The following is a 13742-nucleotide window of genomic DNA, read 5'->3' as shown; positions in this document are numbered from 1 at the left end:
TCATCTTGTATAAATGATGTCCTTCTTGTACATGGATTGAAATATAACTTGCTTAGTGTTAGTCAACTGTGTGATTTGGGTTTTGAAGTTATTTTTAAGAAACTTGTTTGCTTAGTGGTTTGTGAGAAAACTGGGGATGTTCTTTTTGAAGCTAAAAGATGTAATAATGTGTATGGATTAACTCTTGAGGATTTAACGGAACAAAATGTAACATGCTTTACCTCTCTTGAATCTGAAAAATGGCTTTGGCATAGAAAGTTGGGTCATGCTAGCATGTACCAAATTTCTAAGCTAGTTAAAAAGAATTTGGTTAGAGGAATTCCAAACATCAAGTTTGATAAGGATCTTACTTGTGATGCTTGCCAATTGGGCAAACAAGTAAAATCCTCTTTTAAATCAAAAGATGGAATCTCAACCAAAAGGCCATTGGAAATGTTACATATTGATCTTTTTGGTCCTACTAGAACTCAAAGTTTAGGAGGTAAACACTATGGTCTTGTGGTGGTAGATGATTACTCTAGATTTGGTTGGGTACTTTTTCTTGCTCATAAGAATGATGCATTTTATGCCTTTTCCACCCTTTGTAAGAAAATTCAAAATGAAAAAGATTTGAAAATTGCCCATTTGAGAAGTGATCACGGAAGAGAATTTGAAAATCAAGATTTTGAAAAATTCTGTGATGACTTAGGGATTTCTCATAATTTCTCATGTCCTAGAACCCCCCAACAAAATGGGGTTTGAAAGAAGGAATCGAAGCCTTCAAGAAATGACTAGGGCCATGCTATGTGATAATGAAATTCCCAAATTTTTATGGGCTGAAGCTGTGAACACAGCATGTTATATTTTGAATAGAACAATCATTAGAAAAGGGTTAAAGAAAACTCCTTATGAGCTATGGAAAGGAACCCCTCCAAATCTTAAGTATTTTCATGTTTTTGGATGTAAATGCTTTGTACTTAACAATAAAGAAAATCTTGGAAAATTTGATCCAAAATCCTATGAAGGAATGTTTGTTGGATATTCCACCACAAGCAAGGCCTATAGAGTTTATCTCAAAGAGCATAGGACCATAGAGGAATCCATACATGTTACCTTTTGTGATTCTAACTTAATTCCCAGTGTTGTAAAGGATAATGATTCAGATTGTGAAGAGGATGGAACAAGTAAAGAAAATTCCAAAACTGTGGAAAATGAAGAATCTGTCAGCCCTGTTTTATCTCGTCAGATTGAAGGAGAAACTTCCATTTTGTCTCCTGAGCAGACACGAGAAACTGGAATAGTGAGACCATCAGAAGTTCATCAAAGCTCAACACCTGTCCGAAAGCCTAGAGAATGGAAGTCCATAAGGGGTTATCCTCATGATTTCATCATTGGTGATCCCTCTCAAGGTGTAACCACAAGATCCTCCACCAAAAGGCAAACCGAACCTAGCAATCTTGCCCTCTTGTCACAAATAGAGCCCAACAATGTCAAACAAGCTTTTGAAGACCCATCATGGGTCAAGGCCATGCAAGAGGAACTTGCTCAATTCGACAAGAATAAGGTTTGGACTTTAGTACCTCACCCGGATGGTAAGAAGGTAACGGGTACTAAGTGGGTTTTCAAAAATAAACTTGGTGAGGATGGACAAGTTGTTCGTAACAAGGCTAGATTAGTGGCCCAAGGTTACGATCAAGAAGAGGGAATAGACTTTGATGAGTCTTTTGCTCCGGTAGCTAGAATGGAAGCAATTAGGTTGCTTCTTGCCTATGCTGCCCATAAAGGTTTTAAAATGTTTCAAATGGATGTTAAATGTGCTTTCCTTAATGGCTTTATTGATAGAGAAGTGTATGTGGCTCAACCCCCCGGTTTTGAACATAAAGATTTTCCTAATCATGTGTTTAAACTATCAAAGGCTCTATATGGCCTTAGACAAGCTCCAAGAGCTTGGTATGAACGGCTTAGTGCCTTCTTGTTAGAAAATCATTTTCAAAGGGGAACCACCGACACTACTTTGTTCATTAAAGTTTCTAATGATGACATCCTTCTTGTTCAAGTTTATGTGGATGATATTGTTTTTGGATCAGCCAATGAGTCCTTGTGTGAAGAGTTTGGAAAACTCATGACTAGTGAGTTTGAAATGAGTTTAATGGGAGAGCTAACCTTCTTTCTTGGACTCCAAATTAAACAAACTTCTAGTGGTACATTTATTCACCAAGGCAAATATGCAAAAGAATTGATAAAGAAATTTGGCTTAGAAAATTCCAAATCAATGGGAACACCAATGCATCCTAATACTAAACTTGATAAAGATGATGATGGCCTAGATGTGGATGAAACACGGTATAGAGGAATGATTGGTTCACTAATGTATCTTACATCCTCTAGACCGGATATTGTTCAAAGTGTGGGTGTATGTTCAAGATTTCAATCTCACCCAAAAGAATCCCATTTAACGGCTGTTAAACGCATCATTAGGTACATTAAGGGAACATGTGATTATGGTTTATGGTATCCAAAATCTGATGACTTTTGTGCAGTAGGGTTTTGTGATGCAGATTATGCGGGAGATCGAGTGGATAGAAGGAGCACTTCGGGCATGTGTTGCTTCCTTGGAAGATCACTCAACATGTGGTCAAGCAAGAAACAAGCCACAGTGGCTCTATCCACAGCTGAAGCTGAATATATATCCGCATCTGCTTGTTGTTCACAATTAATTTGGTTAAAAACTCAATTGGAAGATTACAAATTAAAGATCAATAGCATACCCTTATTTTGTGATAACATGAGTGCAATAAATATTTCAAAAAATTCTGTTTTGCACTCAAGAACAAAGCACATTGAAATTAAATATCATTTCATTAGAGAACATGTGCAAAAGGGAACTATTGATATTCAATTTGTAAAATCTGAAGACCAAATTGCTGATATTTTTACAAAACCCTTATGTGAAGACAGATTCTGCACCTTAAGAAACAGTTTGGGAATGATAGAATTAAGTTCTGTTGAAAATTTGTGAACTTTTTTGATTCTGTTTGGTTTTGTCTCGTAGGAAAGCAGGAGACAAATTTCAGGATGTGTTGAATGGGCCATGATTCAGGGGGAGGCTGCGCAGACTTAGCCTCTAATGGGCCCACATAATCAAGTTTGACCCCTTATTGAATTTTTAATGATCCCTCACTTTATGATGATCAAATCTTTTGAGTGTCATTTCATATCTCATTGGAAGTAGTTAATCAAATCTTTCTCTCTCCAACTAATCCCTTGATTCAAGGAATCTTCTTTTCAAATTCCTGGGAAACCGCCTTGGTTAATAACCGCACATAATGACCATTAACCACTCCCATCATCTCTCTCCAATCAACATTTAATGCTTCCTTAACCTCCCTCCCATCTTCACCTTCGGCCAACCCTTCTTCTTCCACCCCCATTATCTCTCTCCCCATAATGAAAAAGAAAACCGCATCAAGAAAGAGTGGAAGAATCAATCTCTCTCAAAAACCGTTCACTCCACAAACACATACTCATATTCACATTCACTCTACATCTTCTTCCTCTCCCTCTCAATCTGCCAAGCCAACATCCACCATGAGAAAGAAGATTGCTCACAAGAGTTCTGGCCGTGGCAAAAACAAGGAGCCCAGTGTTGATGAAGAGTCGTCTCAGACCTCACCCGTTCCTTCTCCACCGCCACGATCACCAAAGAAGGCAACACCACACACATCAGGAAAAAGCTCTCAGAAGCCCAAAGGTTTCGTGTTGCATGAAACCAGGGAACCAGCGAATCTTGAGTCACTGGAGTTCAAGAACAGGTTTCACAAGCCTCATTCTCATTTTGATCCATCCAGATTCCTGACATGTGCATTTTATGAATTCCATCAAGAAATTCTGGAAAAGAGGCATATCTGTCTTTCCTACCTGGTGAACTTTGATTATCTGTAAATGAAAGGAATTATCTTGCAACCTCTGTTTGATAACCTCAAGTGGACCCCTCTGCTACACATTCACAAAATGATATACCCAAAACTGGTTCGGCAATTTTATGCGAACCTCAGAATGATTGATGGTGCTCTCCATTCTTATGTGAAACATGTGCATATGGTTTTGAACTCGGAAACCCTGGGTGCTGCCCTCGGGTACACGGACGAGGGACCAAAGGTATACATGAATGACAAATGGGATGATCATGTTGGGATTGGTTACAAACAGGTTCTCAGCCATATTTGTGCAAACATGTCTGGATTAGATGGCACGGTCCCTACTCATAAAGCTCTTGGACCAACCAATTCATTGCTGCATCGCATCATTACTCATATTTTAACTCCACAGAGTGGTTCTCACAATAGGGTAACTGTATCTGATTCCTTAATCATTTTTGCCCTTGTTACTTCTACTCCTATTTCATTTGCTTATCTTATGATCAGACATATGTGGGACTGTGTGAAAAGTACCAAAAAGGCTAATTTGCCTTATGGAATGTTTCTCACGTGTATTTTTGAGTACTATAAGGTAGATTTAACAAATGAGTCTGTGGAGAACAAAACTTCCATGATCAAAGGTGGTGGTGCGGTAAAAGGAACAAAAGGCAAGAAACCAGTGCCAATGGACAGTGATCTTGAAAGCCAGTTTGAATCCTCTAAAGCCATTGAGTCCTCAAGAGAAATCCTCACCGAATTCTCTAATATGTCCACTCTCATGATTCAATTCCATAGAGCTGCTCGAAAGCTGGCATATGAAAATGAACGTGCCTGGGGGAGATGTAAAGAGCGAGTGAGCATGATGCTGGAAAATTTGGAAAAGGATCTGGGCGCTGGCAGTGAAGAAGATGCTGCAGATTCTGATTACAATCTGTCTGATGATTAGTGTCTCTTTTATTTTACTTGATATTGGCACAAGTAGGCTCAATCTTTTTTTGTTGTTGTATGAGCGTAACTTCAAACTCCCTGCTCTGTGATACTGTTAAACACTCATGTTATTTTGCTGTCTTGTTATTATGTTTATCCTGTGGTATTCTTCATATTTTGTGCAGGTGTCCCCCCATGATGACAAAAGGGGGAGGAAAATAAGTTTCCAAAATTGAAATTGGAAACAAAGAAAAACAGGGGATAAGAAGAATAGGAACAGAGATGAAATTTTCAAAATTGAAAATTCATGATCTCTCTTGTTCAAAAGATGCATATTAGTTGATGATATTATTTGCATTGTTCAAACTGCATTTAGGATATCATGTTTAGATAAATTCTGATTTAGCATCTGGTTTATATTTGATTTTCTATGCCAAAATGTTGATTAATCATTGATAGATTTATTGGTTTGAAAATGTATTTTTGGCAGTTCCTGTAAATTGTTTAAAATATCAAAAACTGCCTTATTTTGCTCTACAAATATTTTCCTTCATGTTATTTTGCTCTGATATGTTGAACAGGAAAATGTTTGAATTTTTGATTGAATTGTTGAGCAGAAAATCAATTATGATAACAAATGAGTTTTGATTATCATCATACTCTGCTCATAAATCAAGCATTCAACATTCTCAAATAAATATGTTGAATAACATTGTTATTTTGGAGCTTGATTAAAAAGTTACAGGTTTTATGCTTACCTTGGTATAGTAGCACATATTAAGGGGGAGCCAAGTAACACTTTGAAAGGGAAGAAATTCAATCCTCAAAGGGAGTACTTGTACTCTAATCTTTAATTTCTTTCCATTTCAATTTTAATAATGTTTGTCATCAAGGGGGAGATTGATGAGTTTGGAAAACTCCAAATTAATTTTTATGATGAACAAACATTATTAGAATATCTAATTACAAAATTATTAATACAATATTATTTGATTAGATATTAATTAATAATTTTGTTTTGCAGGATTTTAAATTGGGCCGAAAATAAAATAAAATGCTGCAGCCCAAGTGTGAATTTGCTTTCCAATTCAGCATTGATTCAAAAATATTCTAATAATATGTTGCTGAATTGTTGTAATGATTTATTGGGCTAGATTAACATTGTTACAAGCCCAAAAGAAAGCTTCCCATGTTTGATCCAATATGCATCAGGAAAGCAAATGCTTTTATTTGGGCCAAGAATAATCCTTATTGCAACCAAGCCCAAAATTATTAATGCTTCCATGCATTAACCGAATCCATGATGCTTCCAACGGATTCCACTTCATTATTTTGAAGGATTTCAAACTTAATTAATGCATTGGAAACATAAGAAAGAGAGAGAGATTGATTTGATGGCTGCTATGATGATACACGCCACTCTAAGCTAGGGAAGTGGGACTTTTAATTTCATTTCATTATTACCCATTAGTTTGAGTTCAAACTTCTCTCTTCTCTCTCATCTCTTTCCTCTTGTGTCTTCGGTTATTACACAGGAAGCCATGGAAGCTACTTGGTGCTACCTAAAGGAAAGAAAAGCAAGGTTGAAGACCATCAAGTTGATGGCACGAAAAAGAAAAAGAAAAGTATGCTGTGGCTAAGATCTGCATCACTTATGGTAAGATTTGGTGATGAGATCCTGGCTTCTTCATACCCAAAAAGAAAGATGAAGATTCGGCCAGTAGGGAAGATCCTTGGAGGCATGGCTTGTCTTTGATTCTGCTCAACCACCACAGGGAGTAGCTAGAGTGGCGAAGTGATGGTTGAAGGCAGAGATTGAAGCAGATGAAGTCATCATCATCATGAAGCATCAAGGGCCAGAAATCCATCTTGGAGAGGAAGCCAAGTATGGAGCGCTCGGATTGATGAAGAGTGGTGACCAAGGAAGGACTAGAGGTATTTGCATGTTGGTTTTTGCATGAGTTACCTCTTCTCTCTGTATGGCCGAACCGGTTTTTGTTGAAGGGAAGAAACTGAGCTCGGGTTTGGGTCTCAACTATGAAGGCTTCACTTCTCTATAAAAGAGGTGAACAGTCATGGTTTGATTCAAGGAGTAAGATTTGAGAGTGCAGGGCACAGAGTTCTCAGAGCTACCTAAGCTAGCAGTTCTTCTTCTCCTTCAATGTTTTCTGTTTTGTATTTTTCTGTTTAATTTTGTCATGTCTTGAGTCTCATGGAAAAAAGGCAAATAGTGAGGTTTGTATGAAAAAGCCATAGAGCGGAAAAAGGCAGAGAGTGCAAAATTAAAAGAAAAAGCCATAGATGTCTTAGAGTTCCTTTGTACATCTGTGTTGTGTTTCATGATTCTGTGGGAATCCCCTTGTAAGTTGGGTTAGCACTTTACAAGTTGTAATCTGGATGATTATAGTAAAATTCCATCATTGTTGTGATGGAGACTGGATGTAGGCTGCACTGCACTTAGCAGCTGAACCAGGATATATCTGGGTGTTATCTTCTCTCTCTCTCTCCTACTCCAATTCTGTTTTTATTGTTCAAGATGCAACATCAAAAATGTCTCATGCCAAGTGACGAGACAAAATGAAAATGTCTCGTGACTAGGGACGAGATAAAACAGAAAAGTCTCATCTAAAGTTCAGCAAGTGTCAGCAAGCAAAAAGGGGCTAAGATTCAACCCCCCCTTCTCTTAGCCACTGAAACCATCACTTAGTTATTCCTTATCTAGCATGTATTTGTGATCTCAATCTTCTAATACACTACTATTCTTGTTATGGCCCGAACCTGGCCATAATTGGCGTTCAAGGGACAAGTCCCTCAGCAAGCCAAACGACCAAATTTTTGAAAAACGGACATAATCTCCTTTGTTTCTAAGACCTTACCAACATAAATATTAACTTCCTGTATCAGTAATAAACATCCATTTCCACAGACAACAACAACAGCATATTCCAACTCAGCCACATATATCCAAAATACGCATTTCATATATATATATATATATATATATATATATATATCAAGTTGATACTAGAGTATATAGTTAAATCTATAAGTCTTACATAACCAACTTATAATTACTATCTAAACAGTTCAAGATTCTAAAATAACATAACCCACACGAGGATCCTGCCTGTGACATATGGAGCATTGACATAATCTAAATTTTGAGTAAAGGTTCCATTACATAAATACTTAGCCCTTGAAAAAAAGAAGGGCTCACCAAAAATGACTAAGATCTACTGAGGGGCAGGTGGAATGGAACCTGGAATGACTCCTGTATCTGAAAAACATGGGAATATAATAAGGTGAGCTTTGCAACTCAGTGAGCAAACATTACATCTATAACCCACACGAGACAATACAGAGTTTACTTTGAAAATTATATTTCTTTTCAGAGATGAGAAATTCATATTAATTAATTGTGCAAATAAATAAATAAGTAGTTAAGCGGATGAACTGAAATGGGAGTTCTCATTTCAGAAGTCAAATCAAATCAAATATTACACACCTAGGGCGGCTCCACCTCTAAGGGTAGCCCTTTCCTCTAGCGTGCCCGTACGGTATAACAGATCCAACGTGTGGCCTACACGTTGGGCTAGCAATGCCCCTGCTAGCTGAGGTCTGAGTTAGATGCATCTAAGTTAACGTCATAACCGCCGTTAACTACAGTTTTCTAGTCAGAGTCTCCCAAACCAATCCAAACCAAATTATTTATAACAAATCTCTAATAATTATAACATATTACTAAATTTTCATATTAAATAAAAATATATATAAGACTACATACTAAAATTTAATTAAAATTTAATAAAGTCGAACAAGAAAACATATATGCTTTACAAAATTCATAAATATCGTCTCGTGTGTATTTTTATAAAATTGTAGGTTTCACAAATCAATATTTATTTCCAAAATTCGAAAATCACAATAATAGAATATTTTCAAACTCCAAAATTAATGATTCAACAAAAATATTGATAATAACATATTTAAAAATAATTATAGATATAATATCCACTCACAACTTGATTTCAAGGAACCAGAAGCAACTCTGAGCGCGTCAACGAGCTACCAAATAATATCCAATAATTCTACAACTCTGGAAATATGACAATAATGATATTTGTGAGCTACTAATATTGTCAATTAACATAATCTTACTCACCTTGACAAAAGCCCCAAATTTTCTAACCTTAATAACCCTAATTCGGATTTATACATACCCATAAATATAGAGATAACAAAAAATTGAGAATATGGCTAATTATTGAGTCAAAGAGTTACCTTGGAGTCTCAATAATAATCGGAACTCAAAAGTTGAATACTTTCTTCACTAAGTAGGTTGAAGCTCCATGATTTAGGGTTGTGATAAAAGAAATTTAAATGAATAAAATAGAGAAGAGAAGGAGAAGGAATTAAGATGAAAGAAGTGTGTGATTGCAAGAAGAAGAGATGAGAAGATGGGAGAGATGAATGAGAAAGAAGGGAAAAGGAGAAGAGGGTTTTAGGTTTTGTTGGAAGGAAATAAAAGAAAGTGAAAGAAGGAAATGGGGGACGGGAGTCTTCGACAGATGGGGGAGAAGGGAAGAAAATTTAAGTGGAGGCATGTGCCCCCACGTACTTTTCATCCCCCCGTTTTTTTTTTCTTCAGTTATAACAATTCTTATATCAATACTTTAACTACTATTCGAAGTTTAATGATTCTAATAATTCTAATATTCAAGTTATAAGCGATTTAATATCACTAACAATAATTTAACATACTATTACTCTTAAATAAATACTCTAACTATTACTTGAAGTTTACAGATTATAATAATTCTAATAATCAAGTTCTAACTGATTTAGTATCACTAACAGTAATTTACTTTTTCAGGAAAAAAAAAATATTTACTAACTTCTTTAAGTATGCTACCAGCAATATCACTATAAGAAAAAAACTCATTCATCTATATTTTTTTAAGTTACATTTGAAAAGCGTAACCTATTCCTGGATTAGGCTACACTTTTCTCCGTGTTTCCTTTTTTAAGGAGAATAGGAAATACATTTGTAGCATCACTTGAAAAATGTCTCTTTAGATATTATAAATATCATTTATAAAGCGTAACCTTATTTTAAGAACTATGGATTCACTTTTTACACACACAAAAAACGCTTTTAAAAGATAATCTATTTATCATGTTTCAGGTGCACTTTAAAAAATATTACCTAATATTACCTAATATATCTAGGACCAAATATATGTATAGAAAAACAGATGTCAAAACATCAGTCATTTATGCTATTGGCTCTTGGATGAGGAAGAATTAATTATAATACACAATTGTTGATTTGTTAGACCCGCAAAAATATAGAGCGTGTGATTCTGTGCCGTAGAGATCACTTATTATTTGATTTTGTTGTTAATAAATATGTGTATCACTAATTAAATTAGAATTAAATTTATTAGATGAAAAAAATTAAAAAAAATAATATTTTTTTAATAGTAACCAAAATATTTTTTCTAAAATTAAAAAAAAAATCTGGATATTAACATACTTTCACTCTTAAAGTTATTATTATTGAAAAAGGAAAAATGTATAGTTTAAGTAATAGGTAATTATTATTCATTTACTGCCGTTAACAAAATTAATTTGTTCCTATAATTATATGTACTAAATATATTACTAATTATTTTTATATTTTTAATATTTTACATGTTTTAATTTATAAATTGAATTGATAAATTACTGTTATTAAAGATAACCCATTATTTTTAGATTTTTTTTAATTTTAAACAAAAGACTATATTAGAACGTCATAAAATATTTTAAACATTAAAGACAAAATTAGAACTTAGTCCAAATATTATAGACCAACACAATACTTTTTTAATGATAAATTGTTATTTATTTTCAAATATTTAATAATAGAGTAAAATATATTTTTGTCCTTAATGTCTGTAATTTTTTAAAAAATATCTCTAATTTTTTATTTTATTTAATTTTATTTCTTACGTTTTCGATTCATTTAATTTTATCCTAACGTTTTCGATTTGCGTCAACACTATCCTTAAAATTTTTTAATTTTGTCCCTAATAAAAATGTTAGGACAAAATTAAATGCAACTAAACGTAAGAGTATTTTTGAAAAAAATCACAAATATTAGGACAAAATATATATTTTATCCTTAATAATATTAGAGTAAAGTATTATTTTTGTTTCTAACGTTTGAGGTAAGTCCTAAAGTTATCCATAACGTTTAAATCATCCTATTTAAGTCTCTAACGTTTCAAAATTGACACAATATTATCTTGACGTTAAGGATCTATTAACAGAATTGACGGCGGGACAAAATTGAGAAGACTTTGAAATACTAGGAACTTAAATAGGATTGAGAATAAAAACGATATATAGAAATAAATTTTTATTTTATCCTTCAAAAATATCAATTTTTTACTTCACTAATTAATTTGAATATGGAAGTAAAGAATGTGTTAGACTCGCGTATGGGGAGGAGGGGTGCTTCACCTCGTTGTGGGTTTAGAGGAAGCAGAACTCGGACCTGCGAGTTGTGAATTACTCCGAACAAGAAAAACGGAGGGTCCGAATTCCACGTTTTAGATTTCAAATTCTATCAGCTACAAATCGGGCTAGGGATGTCAATGGGGCGGGGCGGGGACGGGGAGCAGATTTTGTCCCCGTCCCCGCCCCGATCCCCGCCACGGGGAGATAATTGGCCCCATCCCCATTCTCCGCGTTCCCCGTGTTTCCCGCGGGTCCCCATTCCCCATCTCTTTATGTTGAACATTTATATGAAAATTACAATAAAAAATTTAAAAATAAACCACAAAACATTATGACAACACACAAACATACATATCTTATCCAAGATTACAACTTACAAGTCAAGAAATATAAAATAAAAAATCATAATTCATAAAACGAAATTTTAAAATACAACTTTCATTCTTAAAAAAGTCATAAAATAAAGTCTTCAACTTCCAACAAGCAACTCCATGTTCTCTGTTAAAATACAACACAAATATGAATATGTTAACATACATCATAAACAAAAATATCATATATTTAATATGAATTTCACATAATAAAAAATAATTACCTAAACTCTTAAATCCCCATATCCATCACAGAAAATAACTACAGACAGAAAATCAGAAATTTACAAAACCCTAACCAAATCCAACATCTTAGAATCACAGAAATTATAATTAACAAAATTAAACCCTAACTATTTCATAATTATAAACCCTATATGTCTAATTGCTTCAGATACATAGAAGGAGAGAAAATCTAACCTGAAGTCAAGTTGATGGGAAGAAGGAAGAGGACTAGAAGAGGGACAACCGGTGGCTGTTTCTGCGTCAGCAACTATGCTCTCCAGTAGACGCAAACAGCGAAGAGATGGTGGAGCAGTCGGATGTAACGCGGCGAGCAGTGAAGAGGCGGAAGCAAACACGCAGATGCAGGAATGGAGAGAAAAAAGACACCGCGACTGAAGAGAGAGAACGATGTGGTGGTGAGTGGCGCAGGAGTGGCGACCGATGACGGTGAATATATTAGAGTAGAGTAGATGGCGCAGCAAGGTGAGAAGGGAAGAATGGCTGAATGGGATAGTAGTAGTGTAGTAGACGGCGCAAAGTGAGAAGGGAAGAATGAGAATATGAGAGACTGATAATAGGGTTACGGGACTTAGGGTTTTTAATGGGTAAAATTACTAAAATATCCCCTGTATTAATAATAAAGTAAGGGCATTTAAGTAACTTTAAAAATTCGGGGAATTTCGGGGATGGGGGCGGGGATCCCCGCTCGGGTCCCCGCGCCTGTCTCGGGAGAATTTTGCTCCCCATCCCCATCCCCACAGGGAAAATTCCCCATCATCGGGGCCCCATTCGGGGCGGTCCCCGCGGGGATCCCCATCTCCTGGGGATTTTTGACACCCCTAAATCGGGCCATGCGATTTGTGAAGTAAAATTTCATGACCAAAGAACTCGCATGGTCCGAGTTGTGTACTTTGAGTTTTTTTAATTTTTTTTAACACAAATCGGACCCTCCGATTTGTGTACTCTAAATTTTTTTCAACTTTTAAACACAAATCGGAGGGTCCGATTTGTGTACTCCCACAATTTTAAAAAATACCAATAATTACCATGTTAAAGTATATCACTCATTTTACTTTCATATCAAGATTTTTTAGCCTTTTTTACTTACATAGTTATTCAATTATTTTTAATCACATAAAGTAAAGTACACTTAATCACATTAGTTTCATTCTAAATAAATTTATTTTTTTTATAATTTTACTCTTAAAGATTTTTTCTCATCATGAAATATTTGTAGGATGACCAGTACATAAACTTGCAAAAAAAAATAATGCATATATAATAAAGTATAAATTATATGTTTTGTCTCTAATGTCAATAAAGTTTAAATAAATTAAATATTAAAGAATTTTGATACATTAGAGACAAAACATATAATTTATACTTTATTGTATATGCACTATTTTTTTTTTTGCAAGTTTATGTACTGGTCATCCTACAAATATTTCATGACGAGTAAAAATCTTTAAGAGTAAAATTATAAAAAAAATTATTTAGAATAAAAATAATGTGATTAAGTGTAATTTATTTAGATACGATTAAAAAATAATTGAATAACTATGTACAGTAAAAAAATTAATATTATTGAAGGATAAGATTAAAATTTATTTTTATGTATCATTTTTTTCCCAATATTTTTGTCCTATTTAAGTCCCTAACGTTTTAAAATTGTTTCAATTTTGTTCAACCGTTAATTCTATTAACGACTCCCTAACGGCAGGATAACATTAAGCCAATTTTAAAACGTTAGGGACTTAACATGACGATTTAAATATTAGAAACAACTTTATTTATAAGACTTATCTCAAATGCTGAAAAC

The sequence above is a fragment of the Arachis stenosperma genome, chromosome 9 (assembly GCF_014773155.1).
Source record: "Arachis stenosperma cultivar V10309 chromosome 9, arast.V10309.gnm1.PFL2, whole genome shotgun sequence".
NCBI lineage: Eukaryota > Viridiplantae > Streptophyta > Magnoliopsida > Fabales > Fabaceae > Arachis > Arachis stenosperma.
Note: the sequence above shows the minus strand (reverse complement) of the source record.